We start from the raw sequence: 13,440 nt of genomic DNA, 5'->3' as shown, positions 1-13,440 counted from the left end.
AAAACTACTAATCACCAGAAGTCTTATGTGCATTCTCTTCTAAAACAAGCAACTAAGAGCATACCTAGCGCTAAGGTAAAAGTGCAATATATCAGCTGCCTACTTTCTTAAATTGGTCATATTGGATGTGATCTAAAATGGGTAAAAAGGCATTTTTTATTTCATTAACAGAATAAAAGGTGTCCCGTCAACTTTGTTTGTGCCATTTGGCATAGCGATGGTAAGGTTGGTCATATTTCCAGCCTATGGCTTTAAATTCACTAACTGCCGCCTTGCACACACATTACGCAACAATAACGCTGTTTATATTGCCAAGCGGGTTTACCTGACCCATCAAAGCGTGACATATCCCCTGTGACCAAGCTAAACACAAGATTTTTTTGTGCCAAAGCAAATTGACTTAGGCTGTATTCCAGAAATGCAGACATGTTTGATCACGATCTGATAGGCTGAAAGAGACATGTGATCATAATATATTATAATAATGTTTCCTTGTTGATATATCCACAAAGATTTAAATATCACAAGTAATAAGACAGTAGTTATGTTTGCCAATATTTTTCATGTTGAAACATATAAAACATCAACCTACACTATGCTTTTTAGTGTACATGTAAACCTGCCTTGGTATTACTGTGGTATTATTGTTGGCCTTAAAGGACAATCTGCCGCTTGACTGCAGATGAATGTGGGATATCTGTGTGAAAACAGGGCTGGAGTCTGTGTTCACTTTGTCCTCAGATCAATTGGACATTTTAATTGAAACTGTCAGTCAATGATTTGTGTTCTAGCATTCATTCACAGTTATTTGATTCAGGGTGAAAGTTAAAACGATTTGACTCCAATGAAGAGGTTTATCATTGTGTAATTATAATGTACATAGCTTTGCATACAAATTATAGGTAATAAATTGATTATTCTCACACCTGGCGTTCAAGTTTCAGTTTCTGTAGCATCTCATGTCTGCTGAAACAACATACTGTCTGTGACCACATCACTCTTATTAGTTTGTTCTAACAGTGGTGGTGTCCTTGTAGAAACATTTAAACCCTTAAGCCCGTCTATTTACCAAATAATGTAAATAGACGATCTACAAGTGCACAATGGTTCACATCGCACCGCATTGGGATACGCCCAAAATAGAGATGCCAGGATAAGCTGGAACAAAAATCTGCATCATACCGTAAGACCAATACGTTAGTATTAGTAGTAGTACTTTAAAGGGATACATTTTTTCTATCGATTAGTCACCCCATGGAGACTTGAATTCATGGATCTTTTTGTTTTGTCGCATTCCTAAACCAATAATTTGATGACCAGTGGACCGGTAGGCAGCAGTTCCGGTAGGAGACACAAAAGGAGACTCTTTTTGTCTCCTACCGGAACCGCTGCCGGTCATCAAATTATTGGCTTAGGAATGCGACAAAAACTAAAAATATCCATGAATTCAAGTCCCCATGGGGTGACTAATTGATAGGAAAAAAAAGTCATTTTGGGGGTGAACTATCCCTTTAAAACTTGTAGGAAATTCAGTATTTTTTTAGCAGCCTTGTGGCATTTTACTATGCACAATAGTGAGTCATAACAGGGCGTGTCTATTCACACTACAAGGAGAAAGCTTATGTCCAAGTGGTTTGGGCTCACAGATGTTTATTTAGTTTAACATTTTAGTAACATGTTGCTTCACTTCAGAGCAGTGGTGGAAAAAGTACTCACCTTTTGTAAAAAAGTATCAATACTGCAATGTAGAACTACTCTTACAAGTTATAAGTAAAAGTCTGGAATTCAAAATGTACTTGAGTACAAGTACAAAAGTATTGGTATCAAAATCTGCTTAAAGTATTGAAGTAGAAAGTACTCATTATGCAGAATCACGCATTGTGAGCTTGTAGATCTGCTGTTTTAAAATGGCCGAAATGTATGTAGGGCTGAAACAAAATCTACAAAGTAACTAGTAACTAAAGTTTTCAAATATTTGTAGTGGAGTAAAAGTACAATATTTGCCTCTGAGATGTAGTGGAGTAGAAGTAAAAGTACTGGAAATTGGAAATACTCCAGTAAAGTACTTTACGCCAGTGCTTCAGAGGCACTATAAACAGTCACAGAGATACTCGCTCCTCTAGTCTAGTGGTCTTGAGTGGTCTTTTACAACACAAGAGGTCAGACTCTACGAGTGCTTTAGTGGGGTATCATTCTCTGCTGGCCGGCCTCCCAACAGGAGAGTGGGTAAACTGAGTAGGGCAAAGGAAGAAAGATAGAGAGAGTTATAGAGAAAGAGAAAGAGAGAGCACACTCGGTGCCAGCAGATCAACACAGAGAGAGAGAATAGGGGTGTGTGGGGGTCCCTTAAGCATATCTGTGCATCTCTACATGCATAATGCATACTAGGAAGAGGAGGAAAGAGGAGAAATAGAGAGAGAGAGAGAGAGAGAGTTCCAGAGAAAGAGAGAGCACACTCGGTCAGTGGTGGAAAAAGTACTCACATTCTTTACTTAAGTAAAAGTACCAATAGGCCTACTGCTATATAGAAATACTCTGTTACAAGTAAAAGTCCAGAATAAAAATACAGTACAAAAGTATTGGCATTAAAATGTACCAAAAGTAAAAGTAATAAAATATTTGAAAATAGCAGATCTACAAGCTCACAACGCGTCGCGATGCGACGCGTTGTGAGCTTGTAGAGCTGTTATTTTCAAATAGCCTATTTGAAAATAGGCGTATGTATAAAATAGGCTGAAGTGGTTAATGTATGTAATATCATATGATTTATATCTGTAACTAGTAACGAAAGTTTTCAAATAATTGTAGTGGAGTAAAAAGTACAATATTTGCCTCTGAGATGTAGTGGAGTAGAAGTGAAAGTATTGGAAATTGGAAATACTCAAGTAAAGTACAAAGACCCCAAAATTGTACTCAAGTACAGTACTTGAGTAGATGTACCTAGTTACTTTCCAGCACTGCACTCTGTGCTAGGACGGGGGTCCCTTAGCATTATCTGTGCATCTACATGCATATGCATTCTAGGAAAAGAAGGAAAGAGGAGAAAGAGAGAGAGATGGCTGAGTATTTAATGGCAGCAGCACACAGATCTGTGTGTGTGTGTGTGTGTGTGTGTGTGTGTGTGTGTGTGTGTGTGTGTGTGTGTGTGTGTGTGTGTGTGTGTGTGTGTGTGTGTGTGTGTGTGTGTGTGTGTGTGTGTGTGTGTGTGTGTGTGTGTGTGTGTGAGTGTGTGTGTGTGTGTGTGTGTGTGTGTGTGTGTGCGTGCGTGCATGCGTGCATGCGTGCCTGGGAGTGAGAGTTCCATTGTGCACTCCTCCGCGGACACAGAGGAGCATTCACATAATGCCCTTTTGGCTCCTGTGACACTGCCAAAGTGCAGCTCCTTTGAAATACCAAGAGACCCATAAGCCAAAAACAGAGGCAGAAAAAGGGCTGACTAAACAAAGGGGTTTTCACATATTGCAACAGGGACATGTGTTATATAAAAGAAGGAAGCCTGCTGTTGTGTTGTGCCTGTTGTGGAGGCCTGCAATGAGCTGTGGCAGTGGACAAAGTACTCAACTTCCAGTATACCAGAGTCAAAGTATAGATACTCCTGGTCAAATATTACTCCGATGCAAGTGAAAGTTGCTCTGTCAAGTCTCGACTTAATTGAGTTAAAGTATTGGAGTACTTGCTTTAAAAAAAATTATGCTGAGTATTCAAAAGTTCATGCTTTTAAAAATACTTAAGTATTCAAAAGTAAAATGACAAAGTAAAAATATGAAGAGTAGTGTGAATAGCCGATCTACAATTTCACAATTGTAGATCTTGTAGATAGAGCTTGTATATCTGCTAATTTCCCTATTTGAAATGGGGCCTTAATGGTTAGATTCATATTGTACGTTTCCCCTCCTAGAAATGTAGTGGAGTCAAAAGTACAATAGGCCTATTTGTCTTTGAAATGTAGTGGAGTGAAAGTCTATCCAAAAACACAAATACTCAAGTAAAGTACACAGATTCCAAAAATGGGCTCTACTCAAATACATGTGCTTTGTTATTGTCCATAAGGCTGTAAAGAATTTTAGACATTTCATTAGCACACATACAAGTCGGGACTTCGGTAGGTCTATGAACCAGAGTGTACTTACGAGTGTTTGTGCTTGAGAACACGTGTCTACTTATATACAGATATCTCATTTCTGGGCGTATGTGTTTGTGTAATGTGTATACGTGTGTGTGTGTGTGTGTGTGTGTGTGTGTGTGTGTGTGTGTGTGTGTGTGTGTGTGTGTGTGTGTGTGTGTGTGTGTGTGTGTGTGCGCGTGCGCGTGTGCGTGTGCGTGTGCGTGTGCGTGTGCGTGTGCGTGTGCGTGTGTGCGTGTGTGCGTGTGTGTGTGTGTGTGTGTCTTTGTATGTATGAGTGCATGTCTCTTCAGGCAAGTGAAGTGGGTGAGAGGTTGTCTGAGAGGCTTTTCCTTAGTGGATGACCCCACACTGCTGAAAACATTTCCAGATGTGTGCAGCATTTGTCCATCTCACATGTTGGGCTGTTCAGTGTGTCCTTTCTGCTTTATCTGCATGTCATTTCATCTCCATACATAGGGACAGGCGGTTTGGTCTAGCTAGCACCTCTACAAGTCATGTTTACACAGTTCACTATGTGACCACTATTTGCCTTGGCATGAACGTAATATCACAACAGGAGTAAATAAGCCGTTCGTGTTGCAGGAGTTTGACCTAGGTGGGAAGCATGTTATTTCAAAGCTCAAATGTAGATTTAACTTGTTTTTGCCAGAGCACATTGGTTTATTTTATATGAAGTAGGGTCACAAGTTGCTCTTCTGAAAGAAAAATAGAATGTAGATTATTTACTATCACATAAGGTGCAGAAATGACAGCAGTCAAATGATAGAAAGTACTGCCAACATCCTATACTGAATACGGCCATTTGTCTATTTCTTAAAGGAGAATTTTGGACTAAAGTTTTCTTATCTTTTCTATGACGTTATGATATCTTAGGATGAATGGTACAGTAGAAAATTTTCATAACTCCACCCCTGAGCCGCCACAGCTTAAAAGGTGCGCGGATAGGCCTTAGGTTAGATCACATATTTTAATAGCTTTTTAAAAAAAGAAAATTGGTGAGATCTGACGTTCATAGTGACAGAACACTATGCAACCAAAAAAAAAAAAACAGAAGTCTCGCTAGACGAGATTGAAATCTCGAGATTTCAATCTCGTCTAGCGAGACCTCTGTTTTTTTTTTTTTGGTTGCATAGTGTTCTGTCACTATGAACGTCAGATCTCACCAATTTTCTTTTTTTAAAAAGCTATTAAAATATGTGATCTAACCTAAACCTAACCTAGAAATGTTTCTACTGTACCATTCATCCTAAGATATCATAAGATCATAGAAAAGGTAAGAAAACTTTAGTCCAAAATTCTCCTTTAAGTGTTGACAATGTCAACTATGACGATTTGTCTTTTTCTTGAAGCTCAAGCATGCAGAGACCTTGAAACCCAACCATCCATCCATCACAACCATCCATCCATCACAACTACCCCAGCTCTCACTCACAGCTCTCACTTCAACACTGTGAAATCGCAGGGTCATCTGTGGAATGCAAAGGTACAACAAATCAAATTTGAAAAGGCAAGGTGAAAGGGTTTCTCAGTTTACCCCAGTTCTGAGGCCATTCAACAAAGTGTACTCTAGGGTTTTAGCTGTTACAGTGTTGTAGCATAGTTAACATTTTGTTGAAATGATTTAATGGTTTATGTTCTGGACTGAATAGACTGTTTGTTGTTTTGGAGCCCCCTGCTGGCAGTTACATGTTAAAATCAGTACTGACTTAATTTCCTGTCTAGACAGGATGTTGTTGTCAGACCAGGAAGAGAATCCATGGCTGCAATGTGCCTCTAACTAAATGTGTCAGTGTGAATTGTGAATCTGTCTCCATCCTCTTTACATGCTTATTAATACGCAATGTCTGTGAGTATACTTGTTTATGAGACTTATATTGTTGATTAGAGCACCTTATTTGTAAACTATAGCAGAATGTTGTATTATTATTGTCTATGATGCTACTGTGAATATGCTAACATTGATAGCTGTGTCAATTCATTCATTCATTGTAGCCTACTTACCTCATACAATACTCAACTTTATTGATTGTGAGCCTGTGAAAAGAGAACTACTGAATGTTATTACAGTATGCTGTGTTGAGAATGCATACCTTTTATTTTATGCTGACCTGTTTATGGTTACTTCTGTTATGTACAGTATATACCTACCTCATTGGTGCAAAGAGCACACATTACAGTACATTTAGTACCCACCTGCTAATCACCTGCTGTATGCATAATACTTACCTCTTTGTCCTATGCAAATTGATCATTTGTACTTAATTCTGAAACATATTGTATTGTTTATGCTTTGTTTCAGTTTCACACTTTGGTTCAGTAAAGCTTCAAAAACAAGTCCTGGCTTCTACTTGAATTATTGAACTGAGTGTTTAACTCACTGGGTAACCTATCGCTGGTGAGACCAGTACAGTGAAAAGACAGCAACAGGATAGGCTGTGAAGAAAGGAGAGCGTGGAAGGATTCCCCACTCAACAAGCTGTCAGCCAGCACAGCACACCTCCACTGCAGTCTCAACCTTACAAGTCAAGCTAAGTCTTCACTTCTACATCCCACATCATCATGGCTACAAGCAAGCAGGAAGATGCATTACAGCATGATGATAATCATTCCACATCATCTAAATTGTCATGCGGATCTTACAAATCTTCAGTCTCCAGGGCCAGCATAGCTGTCGTCCGAGCAAGAGCCAAAGCACAAGCAGCTCAAGCCAGAGCTGCTTACGCAAATAAAGAAATAGAGTTAAAGGTTCAAGCTGCTCGTCTCCAGGCCACCTTAGAAGCTATGCAACAAGAAAAAGAAATGAATGCTGCTCTAGCTGAGGCAGAAATAATGGAAGCAGGCCTAATGGAACCAGATCTTGAATCGCCGAAAAGTACTTCAATACCCGTTCCTCTCCAACAACAACTTCAGCGCACAGCAGACTATGTGAATGATCAAGCCAGTGTCAAATCCATTCACCAACCAGCCAGATCATCCCTGGATGAAAAAAGCACAATTTTCTACCGGCCTCAAGACACTAGTCCAGTGAAATTTGCATTGCCCACTACAAGTCACAATATTTTCCCAAGTGCACATGTGCATGTACAATCTGCATTCCCCACTCCAAGTCACAACGTTCTCCCAAGTGAACATGTGCAGATGCAAACTGCCTTCCCCAATGCAAGTCACAACATCCACCTAAGTGAACATGTGAGCTCCAGGCACATCGATGTGGAACCGAGCATGGGCGACCAACAACTCTACGTACCCGATGCCGGTCAACATAGTCGGCAGCTGCAGCAGCAGCATGGGGACGGTCAGCAAGAACGCAGCCAGCAACAGTCTGCTGTCTACCAACCCCACCGCAACCCTATTGAAACTCATAACCAAGGTGGCCGAATCACCACATTTGACCTAGCCAAATACATGGCTCGCTGCCAGATGGTAACGACAGGGCTAACTGCCTTTGATGATAAGCCAGAGAACTATTGGGCCTGGAAATCATCCTTCCTAAGTGCCATTGCTGGCCTAGACCTCTCACCAGGAGAAGAGCTCGACATTCTCATCAAGTGGCTTGGCAAACAATCATCCGAGCATGCACGCAGGATGAAGGCTGTTAATATCAGATACCCATCTAGAGGCTTAAATATGACATGGGAAAGGTTGGAAGAAACCTATGGCTCACCCGAGGCCATTGAACATGCCCTCTTCGCCAAACTGGACAACTTTCCGAAGGTGGCATACAAAGACCCACAGAAACTCAGAGAGCTAGGGGATCTGTTGATGGAGGTGGAAGCCGCAAAGCTAGATGGCAACCTACCTGGCCTTTCCTACCTAGATAACTCCAGAGGAGTCAGCCCAATCGTAGAGAAGCTTCCCCACGGGATCCAGGAAAAGTGGATGTCAGTTGGGTCAAAGTATAAGCTTCAACACAAAGTTCATTTCCCACCTTTCAGTGTGTTTGTGGACTTCATCCGCACTGAGGCTAGAGCAAGAACAGACCCCAGCTTTAATACCATCTCCTTCCAGTCAACCCCTGCAAAGAGAGACCATTCAGACAAGTATGATCGCACACCTGTAGCAGTCCACAACACCCAAGTTTCACCCACAGACAAAAAGGAGGTTCAAAAAAGAAATATAGATCTCACCAAGCAATGCCCTATCCACCGTGACATGCCTCATCCACTAAAGACATGCAGAGCCTTCAGAGAGAAGAGCTATGAAGACCGCAAACTGTTCCTGAAAGAGCATTATATATGTTTCCGGTGCTGCTCATCCACAAGTCACCTTGCGAAGGAGTGTAAAACAGAAATACAATGTAAGGAATGTGAGAGCAACCACCACATTTCAGCATTCCATCCAGGCCCAGCTCCTTGGAGGCCACGGTCAGATTCTCACGCTTCAGAGCACGGCGGGGAGCCTGACGAATCTGACAATTACGAAGTTACTTCTAAGTGCACTGAGGTGTGTGAAGACGGAGTGAGTGAAAGAGCATGCTCAAAGATATGCCTTGTCAACGTATTTCCCAGAGGACATCGTGAGGAATCGAAACGGATGTACGCCATACTAGACGACCAAAGCAATCGGTCCCTGGCTACATCGAAATTCTTCGAACTCTTTAATATCAAAGGAAATCCACAACCATACACACTGAAGACGTGTGCAGGGCTCAAGCAGACAGCAGGCAGAAGGACCTGCGGTTTCATGATCGAGTCAGTGGACAAGAAGATTAGTCTCCCACTTCCAACACTTCTGGAATGCAACCAGGTTCCAAACAACCGCTCTGAGATTCCCACCTCAAATGCAGCTCTTCACAGCCACCTTAAACACATCGCCGGGGAGATCCCTCCCCTCGATCCAAAGGCCGACATTATTCTGCTGTTGGGAAGAGATATACTGCAAGTGCATAAAGCACGGGAGCAGATCAATGGCCCACACAACGCCCCATTTGCCCAAAGGCTCGACTTGGGGTGGGTCATCGTTGGTGATGTATATATTGGAGGTGCACAGACTGCACACAGACCAGCTCAAGTAAACACCTTCAAGACTTCTATCCTAGAAAATGGCCATGGCCCTTACCTTCAGCCACGCACCAGCAAAGTCCAAGTGAAAGAGAAGATCACCGGCCTTCCCCTCAGCACTGACCTCTCCACACATCGCTCAGTGACAGACACTGGCGAGAGCTTGGGCCAGTCAGTCTTCCATCGGTCAGCCAGCGACCACAAACCTCAGTTAATGGACATTCCCACAGAACACAAACCAGCAGACCAAAGGCCTAGGTCAGTCACTGCAGCCTGCCTTAGCAGCACAACTTGGCTGCCCGAACCAGCTTTCCTCCAGTATCCTTCCCTTCACGTTACAGAACCTAAAGAGACCTTTGACCTTGTCAACCCCCTTACTGACTCAGAGATATGTCCGCTGATCACAGCTAATACCACAGAAGCCTCAAAGGACTCAGAAACACCTCCTATCCCGACTCCAGCTGTGTTGATCCAGAAAACCAGCGCCTCTCTTCCTCCTCCTCTTGGAGAAACTGGGAAAGTAGAAATCTTCAAAAAGGAATTTAGACGTGTTCAGAATCTAGAGACATTTTGGATCAGGTGTCGGAAGTACCTGAGCACGCTTCAGTGCCACAAATGGCAAGAAAACAGGCCTAATCCCAAGGAAGAGGACGTAGTCCTGATGAAGGACAACCAGGCCAAAAGGAAAACCTCTCCGATCCAAGACAGAAGAATGAGAAAGGTGGATGCCTTAGAAGTGTTTTCTCAACCCGTCACCTAAGTGGTCCTTTTGTCTTCTGAAAACGCTAGTGATAAGTAAAGTTTATTTGGGCTCATTATAAGACCCCAGACGGGGAGTGTTCTGGACTGAATAGACTGTTTGTTGTTTTGGAGCCCCCTGCTGGCAGTTACATGTTAAAATCAGTACTGACTTAATTTCCTGTCTAGACAGGATGTTGTTGTCAGACCAGGAAGAGAATCCATGGCTGCAATGTGCCTCTAACTAAATGTGTCAGTGTGAATTGTGAATCTGTCTCCATCCTCTTTACATGCTTATTAATACGCAATGTCTGTGAGTATACTTGTTTATGAGACTTATATTGTTGATTAGAGCACCTTATTTGTAAACTATAGCAGAATGTTGTATTATTATTGTCTATGATGCTACTGTGAATATGCTAACATTGATAGCTGTGTCAATTCATTCATTCATTGTAGCCTACTTACCTCATACAATACTCAACTTTATTGATTGTGAGCCTGTGAAAAGAGAACTACTGAATGTTATTACAGTATGCTGTGTTGAGAATGCATACCTTTTATTTTATGCTGACCTGTTTATGGTTACTTCTGTTATGTACAGTATATACCTACCTCATTGGTGCAAAGAGCACACATTACAGTACATTTAGTACCCACCTGCTAATCACCTGCTGTATGCATAATACTTACCTCTTTGTCCTATGCAAATTGATCATTTGTACTTAATTCTGAAACATATTGTATTGTTTATGCTTTGTTTCAGTTTCACACTTTGGTTCAGTAAAGCTTCAAAAACAAGTCCTGGCTTCTACTTGAATTATTGAACTGAGTGTTTAACTCACTGGGTAACCTATCGCTGGTGAGACCAGTACAGTTTATTCTACAGAACTATTGTTGTCTCTGAAAACTAATGTGGTCTTCAAGTCACCTTTAACATCATTCCAATAATTAGCTGCGTTCACATTCACAAGTATTGATTGGAATGTCCTGAACCGTTGGTATAACAATGTTTTCCAATTCATTTTGTAGGTTACATAACCGATGTTGAGTGGTGTTTCCTTTTAATAAATACAAACCCAGGATAAACCCAGGCCAAATGGTTCTGCTCTCCTGGGAGTATCTTGCAATGCAGCAACAATATGATTTGTATTCTGAATGTCCTGGAGACTCTGAGAAAGAGCTTAGGTCACTCAATAATGTATGAGAAAGAGTGGACAGACACATGTGCAGTTGTGCACACTCACGCGCATACGCCCTGCATACACTGACACACAAAACATACTCTCTCGCACAAAACTTGCAATGTGAGCAGGACTTCACGGAGAAGGTCATGTACGGTATGCACTACACTGCCAAGAGATAACACCCCTTTAACAAGAGTTTGCACATGACGTTCCTAACTTTTACTTCTTATTCTAGATTTGTGAGTGGAACATTCCCACAAAGCCAGACACGAGAAAACCAAGTCTCACTCCATGTACCATTCAGAAACTAATCCTGATCCACTTAGAAAATGCAGAGATATTACCCAAGGGTGATTTTATATAATATGGGCACACCAACTACATTTTCAAGTAGCTCAAAGGAATAAGGAAATTGTTTAAAGATAAGTCAGCAAAACATCGCTATTGAAACAGCTCAATGTTTTGTGTTTTGATTACGAGATTACAATTCTACCAGACTAGACTATTAAAAACATCTCTCCATCCCAGTTGGTGGACAGTAACTAAAGTATATGTACTCAAGTACTGTACTTAAGTACAATTTTGAGGGATTTGTACTTTACTTGGGTATCAATTTCCAAACTTTTACTTCCACTCCATTACATCTCAGAGGCAAATATTGTACTTTTACTCCACTACAATTATTTGAAAACTTTAGTTACTAGTTACAGTACTTTGTAGATTTTGATTGTTATTACAAAACATACATTACCCACTTCAGCCCTATACATTTGGGCCATTTGAAAATTGCCGATCTAAAAGCCTACAATGCGTCGCGATGCCACGCATTGTAGGCTTGTAGATCTGCTATTTTCAAAAGATTGTTATACATTTGAAAACTTGAAATGGGATATTCTGCATAGTGAGTACTTTTACTATTGGTACTTTAGGTACATTTTGATGCCAATACTTTTGTACTTTTACTCAAGTAGAGTTTGAATTCCGGACTTACTTGTAACAGAGCATTTCTAAGTTGCAGTCTTGATACTTTTACTTAAGTAAAACATTTTAGTACTTTTTCCAGCACTGCCACCTTGCCACCCTATGAAGGAAGCCAAGAAGAAAGACAAAAAGGATACAGTCTTTTCAGGTTACGCTCGGCAGAGTAGAAAAGTGGGGCAGCAAGGATGTGAAAGGCTGGAATGTTGTGTGTCTTCAGTGCAGGGCCTGCATGGTGAGTGATAGGATCAGGACGGCTACAGATAAGTCCCTGCAGCCGAGACAAATGATCTCCAGGCTTATCTTACATGTTCTAGATGTTTGCAGTGCACTTGCAAACAAACAAACGGAGGATCACATCACATATATAGACACCAAGGGGAAGCACACTGAAGTAATGTTGATATCCACTTATTGACCGCATCTATTTTTATCAAATACCAGTGGTGGAAAAAGTACTCAAATGTTTTACTCAAGTAAAAGTATCAATATTGCAATGTAGAAGTACCCTGTTACAAGTGAAGTCCGGAATTAAACATTTACTTGAGTAAAAATACAAACGTTTTGGTATCAAAATGTACTTTAAGTACCAAAAGTAAGTACTAAAATGTTTGAAAATAGCAGATACAAGCTCACAACGCGTTGTGAGCTTGTAGATCTGCTATTTTCAAACAGCCTATGTATAAAATAGGGCTAAAGTGAATGATGTATGTTTCATAATGTAATAATGTATATCTGCAAAGTAACTAGTAACTAAAGTTTTCAAATAATTGTAGTGGAGTAAAAGTACAATATTTGCCTCTGAGATGTAGTGGAGTAGAGGTAAAAGTATAGACAATTGGGAATACTCCAGTAAAATAAAAGTACCTCGAAGTTGTACTTAAGTACAGTCATTAAGTAAATGTACTTAGTTACTTTACACCACTGTCAAATACGCACTATAACATCCTGAGTGTTGATTTCACTCAGAGTTAAATTAAGGATTTTTACTGTGCAGTAATACTGCAGTATAGCTGTTAGTATAACATAATATGAATTATAGAAACAGAAATGTACGGCATGCACTTATGGGACTCTCGAATGTCACAGAGAATCAGAATAGTTTCAGCAGGTTGTGGGTATCTTCTCAGTGTGATGAGTAGGCCTACATGTACAAGACCTGTAGCGCTCATTTCAAGTTATATGCATGTGTGTGTGTGTGTGTGTGAGTGTGAGTGTGAGTGTGAGTGTGAGTGTGAGTGTGTGTGTGTGTGTGTGTGTGTGTGTGTGTGTGTGTGTGTGTGTGTGTGTGTGTGTGTGTGTGTGTGTGTGTGTGGGGGGGGGGGGGGGGAAGCAGGGGAATTCATAATGCATGCTTTATAAAGAATAGAGCAGTAGGCTACAATGCTAGAGATCTGTAACTGGAGACAGA

Source organism: Gymnoscopelus braueri (assembly GCF_963280865.1).
Source record: "Gymnoscopelus braueri genome assembly, chromosome: 5".
Classification (NCBI taxonomy): domain Eukaryota; kingdom Metazoa; phylum Chordata; class Actinopteri; order Myctophiformes; family Myctophidae; genus Gymnoscopelus; species Gymnoscopelus braueri.
Note: the sequence above shows the minus strand (reverse complement) of the source record.